The sequence below is a fragment of the Macrotis lagotis genome, chromosome 5 (genome assembly GCF_037893015.1).
Source record: "Macrotis lagotis isolate mMagLag1 chromosome 5, bilby.v1.9.chrom.fasta, whole genome shotgun sequence".
Taxonomy (NCBI): domain Eukaryota; kingdom Metazoa; phylum Chordata; class Mammalia; order Peramelemorphia; family Peramelidae; genus Macrotis; species Macrotis lagotis.
This window is the reverse complement of record NC_133662.1, coordinates 129,390,440-129,406,429: the sequence shown is the minus strand read 5'-3', so window position 1 is coordinate 129,406,429 and position 15,990 is coordinate 129,390,440. Positions and strand designations below refer to the sequence as shown.

The following is a 15,990-nucleotide window of genomic DNA, read 5'->3' as shown; positions in this document are numbered from 1 at the left end:
CACCATTAAAGAGGTTGACTGCATGCACCAGAAAAAAAACACTGTTCCACATAGTTTTCCAAAAATTGTAGGACTCAAATTTGTAGACAAAGCAGTAGCAGTTTAAAAATACATTTAAACTATTGTATAAATCTGGACATTTTGAATACTTGAATCTCTGTTGAGGAAGAGATTCATCAATGTTGCACTTAATCAGTTCTGTAAACATGTGGAAAGGCAATTTTTGTGCTGGAGAATAAAATTTATTTAAAATTGGCACCATAATTTTTTTCAGTCTTACATAATCAAAATTGTGTTTTAATTTTGTGATATCTGCTTTAGAATTTTTCATCTAGTTATAATTGTGAATGAATAAGTGCCTATTTGTATTTAATGATAGCTCTAGGATAGGGAAGGGGGGAAAGGGACAAATAGAAATTTATTAAATAACATATTTAAAGGGCACAGCAAATTGTACATAATTGATTTGCATTTTCATGTGCAATCATCTTTTTGTTATACCATCTTATGAAAATGTTTTATTCTACAAATTAAAAAATTAAAAAGAAACAAAATAATAAATCCTTCTGTTTTCCTTTATTTAAAATTGATTATTAGTCATTATTATTTCATTTTCGAAAAAGACCATGGCATCAGAGAGAGAGGTATTTCCTTGACAAGCATTTGAATTGGATTTGAATGAGGGGGTGCTATGCTAAATCACCAGTCTCACTTTCTCCTCCAGAGTCATCTGGCTCCAAAGGCCAGAAATGAATCAGGATGATTGAAGATGGCCCTGGATGCAGGACAGTCAGGGTTAAGAGACTTGCCCAAGGTCACACAGCTAGCAAGTGTCTGACACCAGATTCAAACTCTTGTCCTTCTGAATCCAAGGCTAGTGCTCTATTCACTGTGTCACCTAACTGCCCGATGATAGTCAAAAACATGGTCAATTTATGAGGATTTATCTTGTAGTTTGATATTTTATTGAAGTTATTGCTCATTTAATTTTCTAAGTAAACCATCTATCAAAACTAAAGATAATTTTTCTTTCTCTTTGTTGATGTATCTTCCTTTTTGTGTTCTTCCCTTATAATGTTGCTATATCTACATGACTAGCATTCATATAATTGTATGAAATTATAATTGAGAGGGATGCATCCTTTCATTGCCTTTACTGAACTTCTAGTATTTTTCCATTGCAAATAATGTTGGTCTTTTCATCCTTTTATGGATAGCCTTCCTATGGCCATTCCATTATGGGTTTTTAGCCATATATACAATTTTGTGAAAGGCTATTTTTTTGTAAGTCTTGACATAGAGTTTTGTCTTCTTTTTCTAAGTACTATAGTTAATTTTGTTTTTCTAATATTCTACTATATCTATCAAAATCAATAATTGTCATACTGAATAATTTTAAGGGTATATTTTAGAAGTGTTTTTTAAAATTTTACTGGAAGTTTTTGTATCAATATCCATTAATGATATTGATCAATACTTTTATTAATCTAAGATATCTTTTTTAGGACCATATTTATCTTAAAAAATGTTGGCGTAAGACTTTCTTCCTTAAAGAGTGAGAATAATTTGCAGAGCATAGCTATTAATTCCTCTTTAAGCTATATTTCAACTGTAAATCTGAATCAAAGTTTGTTCTACCTTACCCCCCCATAGTATTATGACTTGTTCGATTTTGTTCCTAATTTTGAGTTTAGATTTTTTCCTTTTGTTCTTGCTGTTGTTTGTTAATTTTGTTATTTCATATGTTTTAGGTAGCAATTCATTTCCTTTAAATTCTCAGTTTTGCTAGCATTTAGTTACAGATAGTAAATTTTGATAATTCTTTTCTTTTCCTTTGTTGTTAATTCATTTTATCCCTCATTATTTTTTTATTGCTTCCTCCAGACTTTTTTTTATCTATATTTTGAGATGTCACTATAAGTTTATTCTTTCTTTTTCCTTCTGTACTGATTTACTCATATCACTCCTCTACTCAGAATCCCTTAGTGTTTCCTTGTGGCTGATAATCAATAGTCCAAAATCCTTGGGACATTTAAGGATTTTTTTTTCAATCTTATTTCAAACTACTATAGTTCTGCCACCTTACCCAATACTTAAATTAAACTAAGTTTCTCAGTTTCCCATGCTTGGTTATATTACCAAATTTCTCTCTCTTCTGTGTTTGGCATCCTATGCCCCTTGTCTGTTCCATTCACTCAGAAAGGAGCTTTCCTTACTCATTTAATAACTTATTGTAAAACGAGCTCATTTTAAACCTGGTGTGGCAGACCAAGATAATAGCCCCTAAGTTCCATTTAGTTCCCTCTTTTTCGGCTTTAAACAATTTGTTTTAGACCAAAAAGTTCTCTGTATTCAATCACAATCACTCTAAGCTCCTAGATATGGAATTTACTTATTAATGCCTAGGCAGAGGTTGGATTCTCTGCCTAACATTCCATTTATATCTCTCTCTCTCTAGTTAATCCCTGGGCTCTTTATTACAGCAGAATTCATTTTACTATAAATGTTTGGGTAAGGAAAAATTGTATGAATTATATCATATATATCACATTATATTAAATTTCACTATTTTATGTTATACTGATATATTTCATAATATATAACATTGTATTATGTTTCTTCATAATTATATATCATATCATATTATACCACATCATATCATCCCCTATTATATTTTATATAGCTAGAAAGGCATCTGGGATTTGGAGAGCTCACCTTTTCTGGGTTCCTCAGTCTAAGCCCTCTGACCCAAGATTCCTATAGAACCAACGACATTTTACTATATTCCCTTTCTCTGCTATAACTCACTCATCTTTTTAGTACTTCGTACCACTTTTAAGTACTTATATTCTTTTCTTTCATTTAATTTTTTTATCTTATCTCTTTCACCAAACTACAAGCTTTTTTGAGGAAAGAAATATTTCATTTACTTTTATATTTCTTCTAGGCCTAAAACAGTCCTCAGAAAATAGTAATCATTTATTTTAATATGTTGACTATACAAAAGTTTCAACTACTTTTGCAAAGTAGACATATTCTTATGATAACAGGTTATTTTTCTTTCTCTCTCCCTAACTGGAAAAAAGAACCCAAATCCTAAAAACATCTAGGTTATATCACAGATTACAAAACAAATTCACAAGAATGTCTTCTAGGAATAAACATCTTTCACCAGGCACTTATCTAGAAAGTTTCATTGACTGGTACTACTTTGCACTTATTATTGAGCTTTGATATAGTTTCAGGGAGAGGGTTGAAGACTGAAAGACTTACAAAGGAATTTCTTCACTGTCAATTGTTCTTGGTCATTGTAACTATATTATATATGTCACTAAATAAATACAAATATAAATACAGCAAGTTATAACAATACAGCTATATAGTATATGTAACTATATAAAGATTCTTTCATTGTGTTCAAAGGTATGAATGAAGCAGGGCTAGGTGTTCTAATTTATCCATTCCATATTCAATGAATGCATTTGAGTGTACCTATATCTACAGCAGATCAGTATGGTGGACATGAATGAACATGATTAAATTTGCATTAGATCAATATGGTTGCCAAATACATGGTAAATATATGTCATTTTATATGCCTCCATTAGTCAATAAGACTAACATATATTCACCTTGCTGGTATTGAAATTGGTTAAATGATCAGATAAAGAAGAGGACAAGCTATATTTATCATATCATGATTCTTCAGTTATATGTATAGACATCACTGAAACCGCATAGTATAATCAATACAGAAACTAAGTGGCACAGTGGATAGAGCAGTGAACCTAGAATCAAGAACTAAATTCAAATCTTTACTAACTGTATTACCCTGGCCATGACACTTAACTGCTAGCAGTCTCAGTTTTCTCATCTATATGGAGATAATAATAGCACCTATTCTTCAGGATAATTGTGAAGATAACAATGAGATAATATTTGAAAAGTGCCTTTCTATACCAATGGCAGCTATTGCTGTTATTGTTATAACTTTATTTTCCTAAAAAATAGGCCATTGAAGCTGGTTACGGATAATTCAGAGAGACAATAGGAATAACTAGGTGACATTAGAAGATAAAACACCAATCCTGGAGTAAAGAGAATCTGAGTTCAAATCCAGCCACATACACTCTTGATACTTACTAGCTATATAATCTTAGGCAAGTCACTCAACCCTAATTACCTCACCAGAAAAAAAAAGATAAAAAGGTTTAATTTGGCAACATATTTCAGTCCAATGTAGGTTAACCTACTATTACTATTAAATAATTCACTAGTTAATGAGGTCACTATGGCTAATTATTTCTGGCAATTCCTGTTGGAATCTTCATGTAAGAAAAAGAACTGCTTTTTATTTTAAGTATCTTCAAATTTGCTAGAGTATGGCTATCAATTTTATATATAAAGAATTTGAAACCTAGAGCTTACACTGGTGGTGGCAAAATCCAGTCCAAAGTTAAAATTTCTTGATTTCCAGTCTGAGTTCTATACAGAAACCATGTTGCCACCAAATTTTGTACTCTATAAATGTAATGAGGAAAAATGAAATGAATAGAGAAAGAAATTAGAATTTATCTGAGATTGATGCTAAAAAGGAGCTAGTATAGGTCAAGAAGAAAAGACAGAGAGAAGGAATAATGCATAATAACCAACAGAAGTCAATTTTTAATCTATTTTCTTTCCTCTTCAAGAAGCCATATCCTATCACCCTTTTTAACCTTTTAAGACTGAAAAATGCTATTTGGTGACAATCTTTTTTTAAGGCTATTTACCAAAGTTTGGGTTAATTTAAACGGTTTCTTTGGCACCAGGGGGTTTGGTTTTCACTATTCTGGACTTCAAGAAGCCTTTTCTGTTGTAATATGTGCTTACTTATTGTCTTGATTTTCTTTTTTTTCATGGAGCTAATATCTTTACACATAACATAGTGTCTTTCTTTACAGGGCATATGCTTAGTCTGAATCTTTAGGGATTGAAATGATTTGTTGTTAAGAATAGGAAGCAATATTGTATAGTTGCAGGGTATAGAATTCTGGGTTTGAATGCTATAATTTAGCTTCTGCCTCTGAAAACTGATCTTTGGAAACTCTTATTTCCCAGTGTTCTATCCTAGACTCCCAGGTTAAGGAGTTTGCATAATTAACCATAGACCTCATATGTGTAAGAAACTTTTCCCCAAGAATGTGGGTTCACCATTCTCAAGTTGGTATGCAGTATCTATTTTGATTCAAATGATACTTTTCAAAATGTCCCTACTTGATCTTGCAAATAACTGTTTATTAGTGAGATTTAAAACTGAAGGAATTGACTGAATGAATGAGATTGTTGGAGAGCATTAATGGGTAAAAAACAACACTGTGGAAGTTGTCAGCACATTAGATAATCTCTTTGCTCTTTTTTATTATAGATATTCAGTAGGAATTTTCTAGCATTCTAATGTGCAGCAAATTATCTTGAAGTTTGTGGTAATCAGCTGCCATCTGCTCTGTCATTTTCCCTGCTCCAAATACTGGGGATGTTTGCTTTTCAAGCTCAACGTTAGTCTATTTCCTTGTTGTTGGCTTTTAAAAGCATTATATTGCTAGCTCAGTTTCTCTTTCATACATTCTTTGTTCACCTGCCTTCTTTGAGATCAATTTTGGTCCCTGAAAGGATCTAGAGCAATCTCCAATGTGTCTTTTAAGAGATGCTGAATGATCACATTGGGAGCAACGGTGATAGAAATATGATCCCTTTTAATAAGTATCATTCTGATGTTGTAACTGATGTTTATTATTTTTTGAGTTATTTCTTTTAGGGTTTGGAAGCAAGGATTGAGGCATATCATTTTCTTACAAAGAGCTAAGATTGCCTCTTCAGACTCCTTAGAAATTCTATCATTCTGTATAGAACATATTAAATTCTATAATAGATTAATACTTGAATTATGAACTTCATGTGGATATTATTGGAATTGTATAGACTAACTTTCATTGAGAATGCTATTCCATTCTAGTGCCATTTTATTGCAGAATTATCAAATTGAAACGAATACCTTTATAAAAATTCTGATCCTGTCAACCTAATTTTACAACTTGACCATGAGAATTTGCAATGATAGGTATTAGAAACATTATAGTCTAGATCCAGCTCAGTTAGTAACTTTTTATTTCACATAAAATTCTGTAATTTCAAGTGATATAGATCTAGAACTGAAAAAGAACTTGAAAGTCATTTACTTGCCCCCCCCCTTATTTAACAATGAAGGAAACTCATTTCTAGAGAGATTAAGAAAATAGCCCATAGTCACATAGTTAATGACTATTGCAGCTGAGATTTGAAACTATGTCTTCCTGTTCTAAGTCTAGTGCTTTTGTGTTTACTTCTATGAATTTTCGTTAGATGGTTATTAAAATTCCTTCTGTCTCAAATATTTTATAAAAAATTATTGCCACCTATATTCCTTACTACATTTTTTCCTTGCTCACTTTAATAACACAAGTGGCATGAAAAGTCATTACTAATTTTGAGGGTCTCATATTAATGTAAAAAAATTTGGCAAAGCAACAAAAATTCATCCTTAAAAGGACAAAAATCTGAGTTTTAAAGTACCTAAAAGGCCATCTAGTTCAATCCTTACCTGAACAAGGATCTTCTGTACAGCATACTTGACAGCATATGGTTTCCCAGACTTCACGTGAACATTTCCATGAAGAAAGAACTATTATCTTCTTAGATGTTATACTTTTGTAAAACACTAATTAAGAGGAAGTTTATCTTCTAGTCAAATATAAATGTTCCTCTTTTCAAGTTCCACATATTGTTATTTGTCATAACCTCTTTGCAGAGCTTATGGAATCTTTCTTCCAAGTGAGGTCCTTTTGAAAACTCAAAGCAACATTATCATGTTCTCTGTAGTCTACCACCTTCCCCTTCCTCCACCATGACAGTGAGAAATCTGATATAGGCTATAATCATGTTTGACATATTTCCATAAGAGTCATGTAAAAGAAGAACCAGAACTAAAGTTAAAAATAATAAAAAAATTTATAAAAATAAAACAAATTTTTTAAAAAAGTGAAAGTAGTATGCTTTAGTCTGCTTTCAGACTCCATGGTTTTTTCTCTGTATGTAGATGGCATTTTCTTTCACAAGTCTTTTAGAACTGTCTTTGGTCATTGAACTGCTAAGAGGAGTTAAATTCATCACACTTAGATCACCAGTAACTTTGGAAAGAACAATTTCAGTTGAGTGATAGAGTTGGAACTTCCACAGTTATTCTTTGATACTTGATAATTTTACTGCAAAGATGGCAAGAAAGTTAAAAAAATGGAAAACATGGATTAACAATAAGAAAGGAGAGAATATAAAGTCTTTAGAGTACAAAAAAACATTATGAATTCTCTCTGGGGAAAAATTCAAGTGTTAAGAAATGAGCAAGAACAAATGACATTAAAAAATAAATGTTTTGCTTACCTTGGGATTAATTCATCATTTTTGGTGTCATCCTTTAATTCCAATTCTATTTCTAAACTCAAGATTTGTTGGGTTGTGTGACCTGATCATGCCTACCATGTGCTTCTCCACTGCCTTCTGAGTAATACTTTCTTTTAATACTTCAAAGACTAGGATACTCCATGACTTCCACTCGTACAAAACTTTTAGCAGAATATTAGTATAGTGATACATTAAAAGAGCATTCATTTTCCCAAAATAAATTCAGCCTGCTCTCCTCTTCCTCTTCCTGTTTAATTCTAAGACCAAATTGTCCATTTGAGAGTATCTTTTTAAAATAGGTATTCTCATGGGTAAGCCATACAGGTTGCCCATCTAACTATATGTTTCAGTGTGTACAAATGATTTTCTTTATATATATTTGTTTTTTCCCATATGAATGGTTTGATTGAATCCTTAATTAATCCTTAATTAATCTGTTCAGATATTTGGTTTTTGCAGACCAGTGGGACATGGGAAATTGCCAATTCAAACTTAGAATATTCTTGAGATCCAAAACTGGATACAGGGTCAAGAATATGGCCAAATCAAAGTCAGACATGACCCTGATACACCTGTAGATTTGATATATGACTCTAAATCATCTAACATGATGAATAGACTTGGATTTAATCTGGAAATTGTAGACTGTTAATCTCTACTTGGCTTTCCTATTACAATGTCCTTGATTTTCACAACATAAAACTTAATTATTAGTTTCAGAGCATCTCTCTATAAAAAGGCAGGAAATGAGGGAGAATTTCTCTAATGGTAGGAATGAGGCACCAGTGTGAAAAAAAAGGAACCAGATTGCTAAATACATGAACTAATTGAGTGGACAGAGAGCTAAATTTGCAGCCATGACTAGATTGGGAGGAAGGTCATTCACACCCTGACCCTGCTTGGCTGATTGGGTATCTCAAGCTGCATTCAAAGAACCCTTGGAATATTTAATTGCTATTGTTATATAAAGCTCTCCTCTGAGAGGAGAACTTCTTCAAAAGAAGACAGTGGATTGTAGAAGAGAGAAAGCAGTAAAGATCTTTGAAAAGAAAAAATTTAAAAGCTGGGAAAGACCATCCTAGAAATATTTTCCATTGAAGATTTTGTTATTTTTGCTGTGTTTGGATAAAGAAAGTATACCTAAGTCTGAGATGCCCTTGGAAGAGAACAAAAGGAGGGCTCTTCTCATGAAGCAAGAAGGACAGGAGTTAGACAATAGTAAAGATGACAGTAAAGAAGAAACACTGACATCTGTTTTGACAGTGCACTCTGAGGACCACAGTATTGTTCCATGTGATTTGCAACTGAAACTTCCTTGAAACCTAAGCATCTATGGCACAGGGAATGGAGCATGGGGGCTTAGAGTTGGAAAGTTCTGAATTTAAATGTGATCTTAGACACTTAACTAGATGGGTGACCCTAGGCAAGTCACTTAACCTGCTTGCCTCAGTTTCCCCATCTCTGTCTCAGTTTGCTCAACTTTAAAATGGGGGTGATAATTGTAGCACACTTTGCTTAGTCAGTAAGGGGATCTAATGAGATAATATTTGTAAAGTGGTTAGCATAGTGTCTCGGGTACTTACTAACTGGGCAAGTCATTTAACTGGACTACAGGTTCCTCATTTTAAAATGAAACAGAGAAGGAATCGGCAAATCACTCCAGTATCTCTGACAAGAAAACTCCAAATGAGGTCATGAAGAGTCTAAAATGACTGAATAGTGATATTGCTAATATGTGTTTACTCCTCCATTAGAATGTGAGCTACTGGAGAATGGGGTTGGTTTTACTTATCTACTTGTTACTCCAGTGCTTGACACATTTCTTTGTATATAGTTAAATGCTTTTAAAAAATCCTTGCCCTCAAAGATCTTATAAACTAATTGGGGAGTTAGCCTCTTCACAATTATAGGATGAATAGGAAATAATTAAAAAGGGAAAATTAAGTAACATGGATCTGGATCTTGCCTTTTTTTAAAGATATAAGTTCAAATCTGGCCTCAAGACACTTACTAGCTGTGTCACTCTGGACAAGTCACTTATCTTTTGCATAAATTTCCTCAAACATACAAGAGGAATAACAATAGTACTTATCTCCCAAAATTGTTTAAGGATAAAATGAGATGTTTATAAATCACTTAGTACAGTGGCTTAGAAATAGTAGAAACTTAATAAATTCTTATTTCCTCCCTTCCTAAAATGTAACAACAATAATTTATGGTAGTTTAGTTACTAAATAATAAATTAAGGCAGTTTATAAAAGAATAACTGAATTGAGTATAGTGAAAATCACCCCCTCCAAAAAAAATTCAGCCTATATTTTAGCTGCCATATTAATCTACCAAAAAAAAAGTTGAGTTTTTTTAATATTCCACCATATCCCTAGATTTTTTTTAAAAAATGCTTCTAAACTGTCTTATCAAACTAACTTTTAAAACCCAAATATTTTAAATCCTCAAGTATTATTATCTCAAATAATACTCAACATTTTTTCCAATTCACTTGGGATTTCAGGATATTTCATAATCCTAACTTTGTACTCAATGTGTTAGTTAAGCTCCCAGTCAAATTAATGACTAACTGAAACACTTTGCTCATACTTTAAAATTTTCAAACGCCCTTCTCAGACCAGTTTTGTTGCCTGTATTTATTACACTTTTAAAATTGTCAAATGTTATTTGGAATTTAATTCCTTCTTTCCCTTCATATCCAGTTAAGCCAGTAAAAAGTTTCTGCCAGGGAAAGGGAAACAAGAATTAGAGCACATTATAAACTGCAAAGTGAATGATTTTGACTATATTAAATTAAAAATTTTTGCACTAATAAAATCATTGCTGCCAAAATTAGAAGGAAAGCAGAAAGCTGGGGAAACAATCTTCCCAACTAGGAGTTCTGATAAACTTCTCATTTCTAAAAATATAGAGAATTGCTTCAAATTTATCACAAGGTTTCAAGTCATTCCTCAATTGATAAATGACCAAAGGATATGAACAGTTTTCAAATGAAGAAATTAAAGCTATATATAATCATATGAAAAAATGCTCCAAATCATTATTCATTAGAGAAATGCAAATAAAACAAAACTGAGGTATCATTTCAGACCTATCAGACTGACCAAGATGAGAAAAAAGGAAAATGAGCAATGTTGGAGAGGTTGTGGGAGGATTGGGACATTGATGCTTTGCTGGTGGATGGATCCAGCCTTTCTGGAAAGCAATGTGGAACTATGCCTAAAGAACAATAAAATTGTTCATTTCCTTGGACCCAGCAATTCCAATTCTAGGTCTATATCCAGAAGAAATTATTAAAAAAGGGAAAGGTCCTTCATGTTTCAAAATATTCATAGCAGCTCTTTTTGTGGTGGCAATGAATTGGAAATTGAGGGGATGCCTCTCAATTGGGGATTGGCTAAACAAGTTATGGTTCATGAATACTATGGAATATTATTGTTTTAAAAGAAAACATAAATGGTCAGATTCTAGAGAAGCATGGAATAATTTATAGGATCTGATGCTGAGTGAAAAGAGTAGAACCAAGGGAACAACATAGACATCAACAACAGCATTGTGAGGGGGGGGGCAGAGCCAAGAGACAGAAGAGCCTCGCTTAGGTGTTCTTTTCAAAATATTTTAAAAACCTTAAAACTATGATTCTAACTAAATTATTGAGAGAGAGAGAACCCATAGAAAGATCCAGTGAGGCAATTCTCCAACCCAAGGTAACCTGGAAAATAGTGGGAAAACTCTGTTCCACAGGGTTGGAGGGGTGCCAGAGCAAAGGAACTTCAGCCTCCCGGGAATAGCCCCAGGGTGCCTGGGAGTGCCAGTTCTGGGAAGCAGAAGCAGTTCCCTGACCTGCACCCCAGGGAGCACCAAGCACAACTTGGAAGGTCAGCAGGGAGACTTTTGCCAGGGCAAGCATAAAGCCCAGACCCTCAGCACAGGTGAGGCACTCAGCATAGCCCAGATCCCGGGAAACATAAGCAGACCTGTGGAGCCACCCTGCAGGAACCTCCAGGCAGCTGTGCCCTGAATGTTCAGCCCACTGAAGGCAATGGAGCAGAGGGAGACTGCCAAGATCTGTCCTCTGTCCCTGGAACAGGACTCTGGGGCTTCGACCACATTCAGACCCTGATCACAATCTAGGCCTCCCACAAAGCAGGGACACCCCTTCACAGCCTCCAGGGAAGAAGGGTGAGCTTGTGGCCATTCACAGACTAGGCAAGTAGTCAGAGCCTCAAACAATGAGTTCCTTGAGGGGGGGTGTGTCCCAATAATACTCAAAAGCTTATGAAGCACCCCAAAACCAGGCATAGGCTGGGGAAATGAGTAAACAGAAAAAAAAGAAATCCTGGTGATAAACAATTACTTTGATCCCCTGGAAGACCAAACCACACATTCACAAGATGACAAAGTCCAAGCCTCTGCATCTAAAGACTCCAAGAATTATAGAAGTTGGGCTCAGGTTATGACAGAACTGAAAAACAATTTTGAAAATCAAGGGAGGTAGAAGAAAAATTGGGAAAAGAAATACGAGAGGTGTAGGAAAATCATGAAAATGAAGTCAGAAGCAAGGAGATCCAAAAAATGCTGAAGAAAATTACATGTTAAAAACAAACTTAGGTCAAATGGATAAAACAGTTCAAAAAGTTATTGGGGAGAAGAAAGCTTTAAAAAGCAGAATTGACCTGATGGAAAAGGAGATAAGAAAGCTCTCTGAGGAAAACAAATCCTTCAGATGTAGAATGGAGCTAAAGGAAGCTGATGACTTTGCAAGAAATCAAGACATAATAATTCAACACCAAAAGAATGAAAAATTAGAAGAAAATATGAAATACCTCATTGAAAAAACAACTGATCTGGAAAACAGATTAGGAAAGATAATTTAAAAATTATTGGGCTACCTGGAAGTCATGATAAGGGAAAGAACCTTGACCTCATTTTTAAAAAAGAAATTCTACAGGAAAATTGCCCTGATATCCTAGAAGCAGTGGGGAAAAAATAGAAATTGAGAGAATCCACTGATCTCCGTGAGAAAGAGATCCAAATAAAAAACAACCCCCAGGAATATTATAGCCAAGTTCCAGAACAACTAAGTCAAAGAGAAAATGTTACAAGCAGCCAGAAGGACACAATTCAAATATTGTGGAGCTGCAGTCAGGTTCAAACAGGACTTAGCAAGAACTACATTACGGGCTTGTAGAGCTTAGAATATAATACTCCAGAAGGTAAAAGCACTTGGAATGTAACCAAGAATCAACTACCCAGCAAAACTGAACATCCTTTTCCAGGGGAAAAGATGGACTTTCAATGAAACAGGGGAATTTCAAATGTTCTTGTTGAAACAACCAGAGCTGAACAGAAAGTTTGACCTTCAAGGGCAGGACTCAGGTGAAGCACAGAGAGTGGATGAGAAGGGTAAACTATGAGAGACTTAATGTTGATGAACTTCATGTATTCCTGCATGGAAAGATGATACTGATATTACTCATATGACTCATTTAATAGAGCAGGTAGAAGGAACTTTTATAGATGAGGCACAGGAGAAAGCTGAATTTGAAGATATAATATATTGTAAAAATAGAGTCAGTGGGTGAAAGGGAAATGTACTAAGAGTAAGAGAAAGGAGAGGTAAAATAGGCTAAGATATTTCATGCAGTATTTGTAATGGTATGGAAAGGGGGAAGGTGAGGGCAAATGAGGGAGCCTTCATTCTCATCAGAAAGGTCTTAGAGAGGAAACGGCATACACACTCAATAGGGTATAGACATCTAGAAGAAAAGGGAGAGGGTAGATCATGGGAGAGGATAGTCAGATATAAAACATTTTGTTTTTTACTTTTTGCAAAGTGCTGGGTTTGGGTGGCCTGTCTGGGACCAGGGGACCAGGTAGTTGCTGGGCCTCTGGGGTGGGATGTGAACTTGGGGCCTCCTGGCCCAAGGGCTGGTTCTCTGTCCACTGTGCCACTCTGCTGCCCCACAACAGAGTGAAAGGAGAGAGAAAATATAATAGATGGTAGTGGGGAGGAATAAATGGAAGGAATTTCAATCAGCAACAGCAACTGTGGAATAATATGGAAGTAACTTCTCTGATGGACTTATGATAAAGAAAGTGATCCACCTGAGACAATGCTGATGCTATCAGAACACAGAGAGAAACCCATTTTTTTATTCTCTTTCTTTTACTTTATTTCTCATGAGGTTTTATATTTTTGTGGGGAAGGGGATATTATGTTTATTCATAAATGAGAATATTTTAGTAATGTGTAAATAAATTAAAGGAAAAGAAAAAAAGAAATGTAAAAGAAAAACACAACAACATTGTGAGATGAACAACCTTGATGGAAGCAGCTCCTCTCAACAGTTCAGAGTTAGGACAACAGTATTAGACTGGCTATTCCTCAACCAGCAGAAGAAAAACAAAACAAAACACAAACAACTACAACCCTTCCGAATCTGATGAACATTTTATAAAAATTATCTCTTATGTTTCTCTTTTCCTTAATTCCAATTCGTCATACCAAAAATAACTAATCTTTAAATATGTTTATCAAAATATGTATGTATAATGCTAATATGACTTTTTGCTGAGAGGAGTGGGCTGGGAAGGGAGGGTGGAAGGAAATTTTGTAACAAAAATATACATTTGCATATGGATGAAAATAAATTTTAAAAAATGAAAGAAAAAAGTTTGCAGAATCTTGTAGCTGCACATTTTGAATTAAGGTGAGAATTTTGATCAGATGTAGCCTTATATTTTGGCTTCACCAAAGTGTCTGTAAGATTACTTTCATGGGCTGGCACTCATTCGTTTACTTTCAAAAGCTATTGTGTTCATTGTTTCCATAATCAAATATTACCTCCTCTATTTGTGCACATATGTGTAGATTTTGAACATTCAAAATTAGAAACCGTCTGTTTAAGTAACTCATTATCTCTCATTTGATGATTGTCCTGGGAAAAACTATTTCATTGGCTACAATATGTGAAAATGTGGGCTTCGGAAGTAAAGCCAATCCTGAGTAATCTCAACTTGTCACTTTGATATTAAAGGTACCACTTGGCTGCCTGTTAAATATCAATTTAAGTTTGAAACTGCTTAGCAAGCAATAGGGAGTACTCCTGCCAATGATGAACATAACTCCTAGTGTTATTGAAAAAGATTAATGTAAGGAGTAGTGAAATACTCTTTACAGGACAGAGAACAGTGTGGTCCCCATTTATTTATCTGAATCATTGTTGGAGTATGAACCATCAGCTGAAGTATTTCAAGTACCAGAGCAAATCCTGAGGAACACTAGAGTAGGGCATTGTTTACTATGAAGAGATCATCATTCCTCAGGCTAGAGTTTAGTGTAAACTGAGGCTCTCCAAGGCCAGGCAAAAATCATATTTCATTTGAAATATTAACTTTGACCTTAGACTTTATTTTACCATTGGCACTTGGAGAGAAACTGAACACTTGAGGAGTCACTTGTTACCCACAACTTTTAGTGCAGCTACATATCCATGTGACATTTATCACAGAGTTTATAGTGGAAATGTCACTTCTTAACTCTTTGCTGTGATCAGAACCATAACTACTATTGGTTAAGTGGGAATTTGGTCTATGGTGCTCAAAGATAAGGGCATGGAAAGAAATTGCTTTTCCTCTGCTGAGTAGAAACAACCATGAAAAAATGAGATAGAATTAGAAGCTACCTATGGCTCGCTATGATCTTCAATCTTTCAACCTAGCTGAAATGTCCCAGATGATAAACTTCCTAATTTTCTCTGCTACATCAGGATCATATCAAACAACCTAATATGAAGATAGGTTATAACTCTACATCAGAAAGAAATAAAAAAATATAGAGTTGTTTCTCTGCCTCCCTGAGATGCCTATAAAATATTTTGCCCCATGATTCTGTCTAGTCTGATTTTAAAATGTATTAACCCTGACATAATAAGATATCTGAAAAGATAATCTCCTTTATGTGGAATATAATGGTATTTATATTATGCTATAGTTATATTATGTTATATTATATTTATATCATATTATAATGGTATTTATTTCTTGTTTATTTTTCAAGGCAATGGGAATAAATGACTTGCCCAAAGTCACACAGCTGAGTAATATTAAGTGTCTGAGGTTGGATTTAACTCAGGTCCTCCTGACTCCAGGGCCGGTGCTCTATCCGCTATGCCACCTACCACCTTATAATGGAATTTATTTCAAAAATTATCTTGAAGGAAAAATAACCTATAATTCCTAAAACTTACTGTTTCCAATTTGTAGGTGATACATTATACAGATTCCTTACTTGTTACTGGCATAGATTTTATTCTTCCATTTCTTTCATGCTTTGAATTTCTCCCCACCCCCACCCCGTCCTATTCTCCCATTCTTCCAAATATTGGTGAAATTTGATTTTCAGTCAAATAGAATTCTATTTCCGCACCTGGTTCCACATTCTAAACTCAGTATATCTGAATCTTACTGACTAGGTACCTTCATTTGTATATTGTAATTGCT

General features: G+C 34.2%; 1 protein-coding gene across 1 annotated transcript in view; it reads left to right on the top strand.

The window, feature by feature from the left end:
* Nucleotides 1–15,990, top strand: part of LOC141489371 (uncharacterized) — a 794,154-nt gene that overhangs the window by 179,807 nt on the left and 598,357 nt on the right. The gene's annotated exons all lie outside the window — the stretch shown is intronic.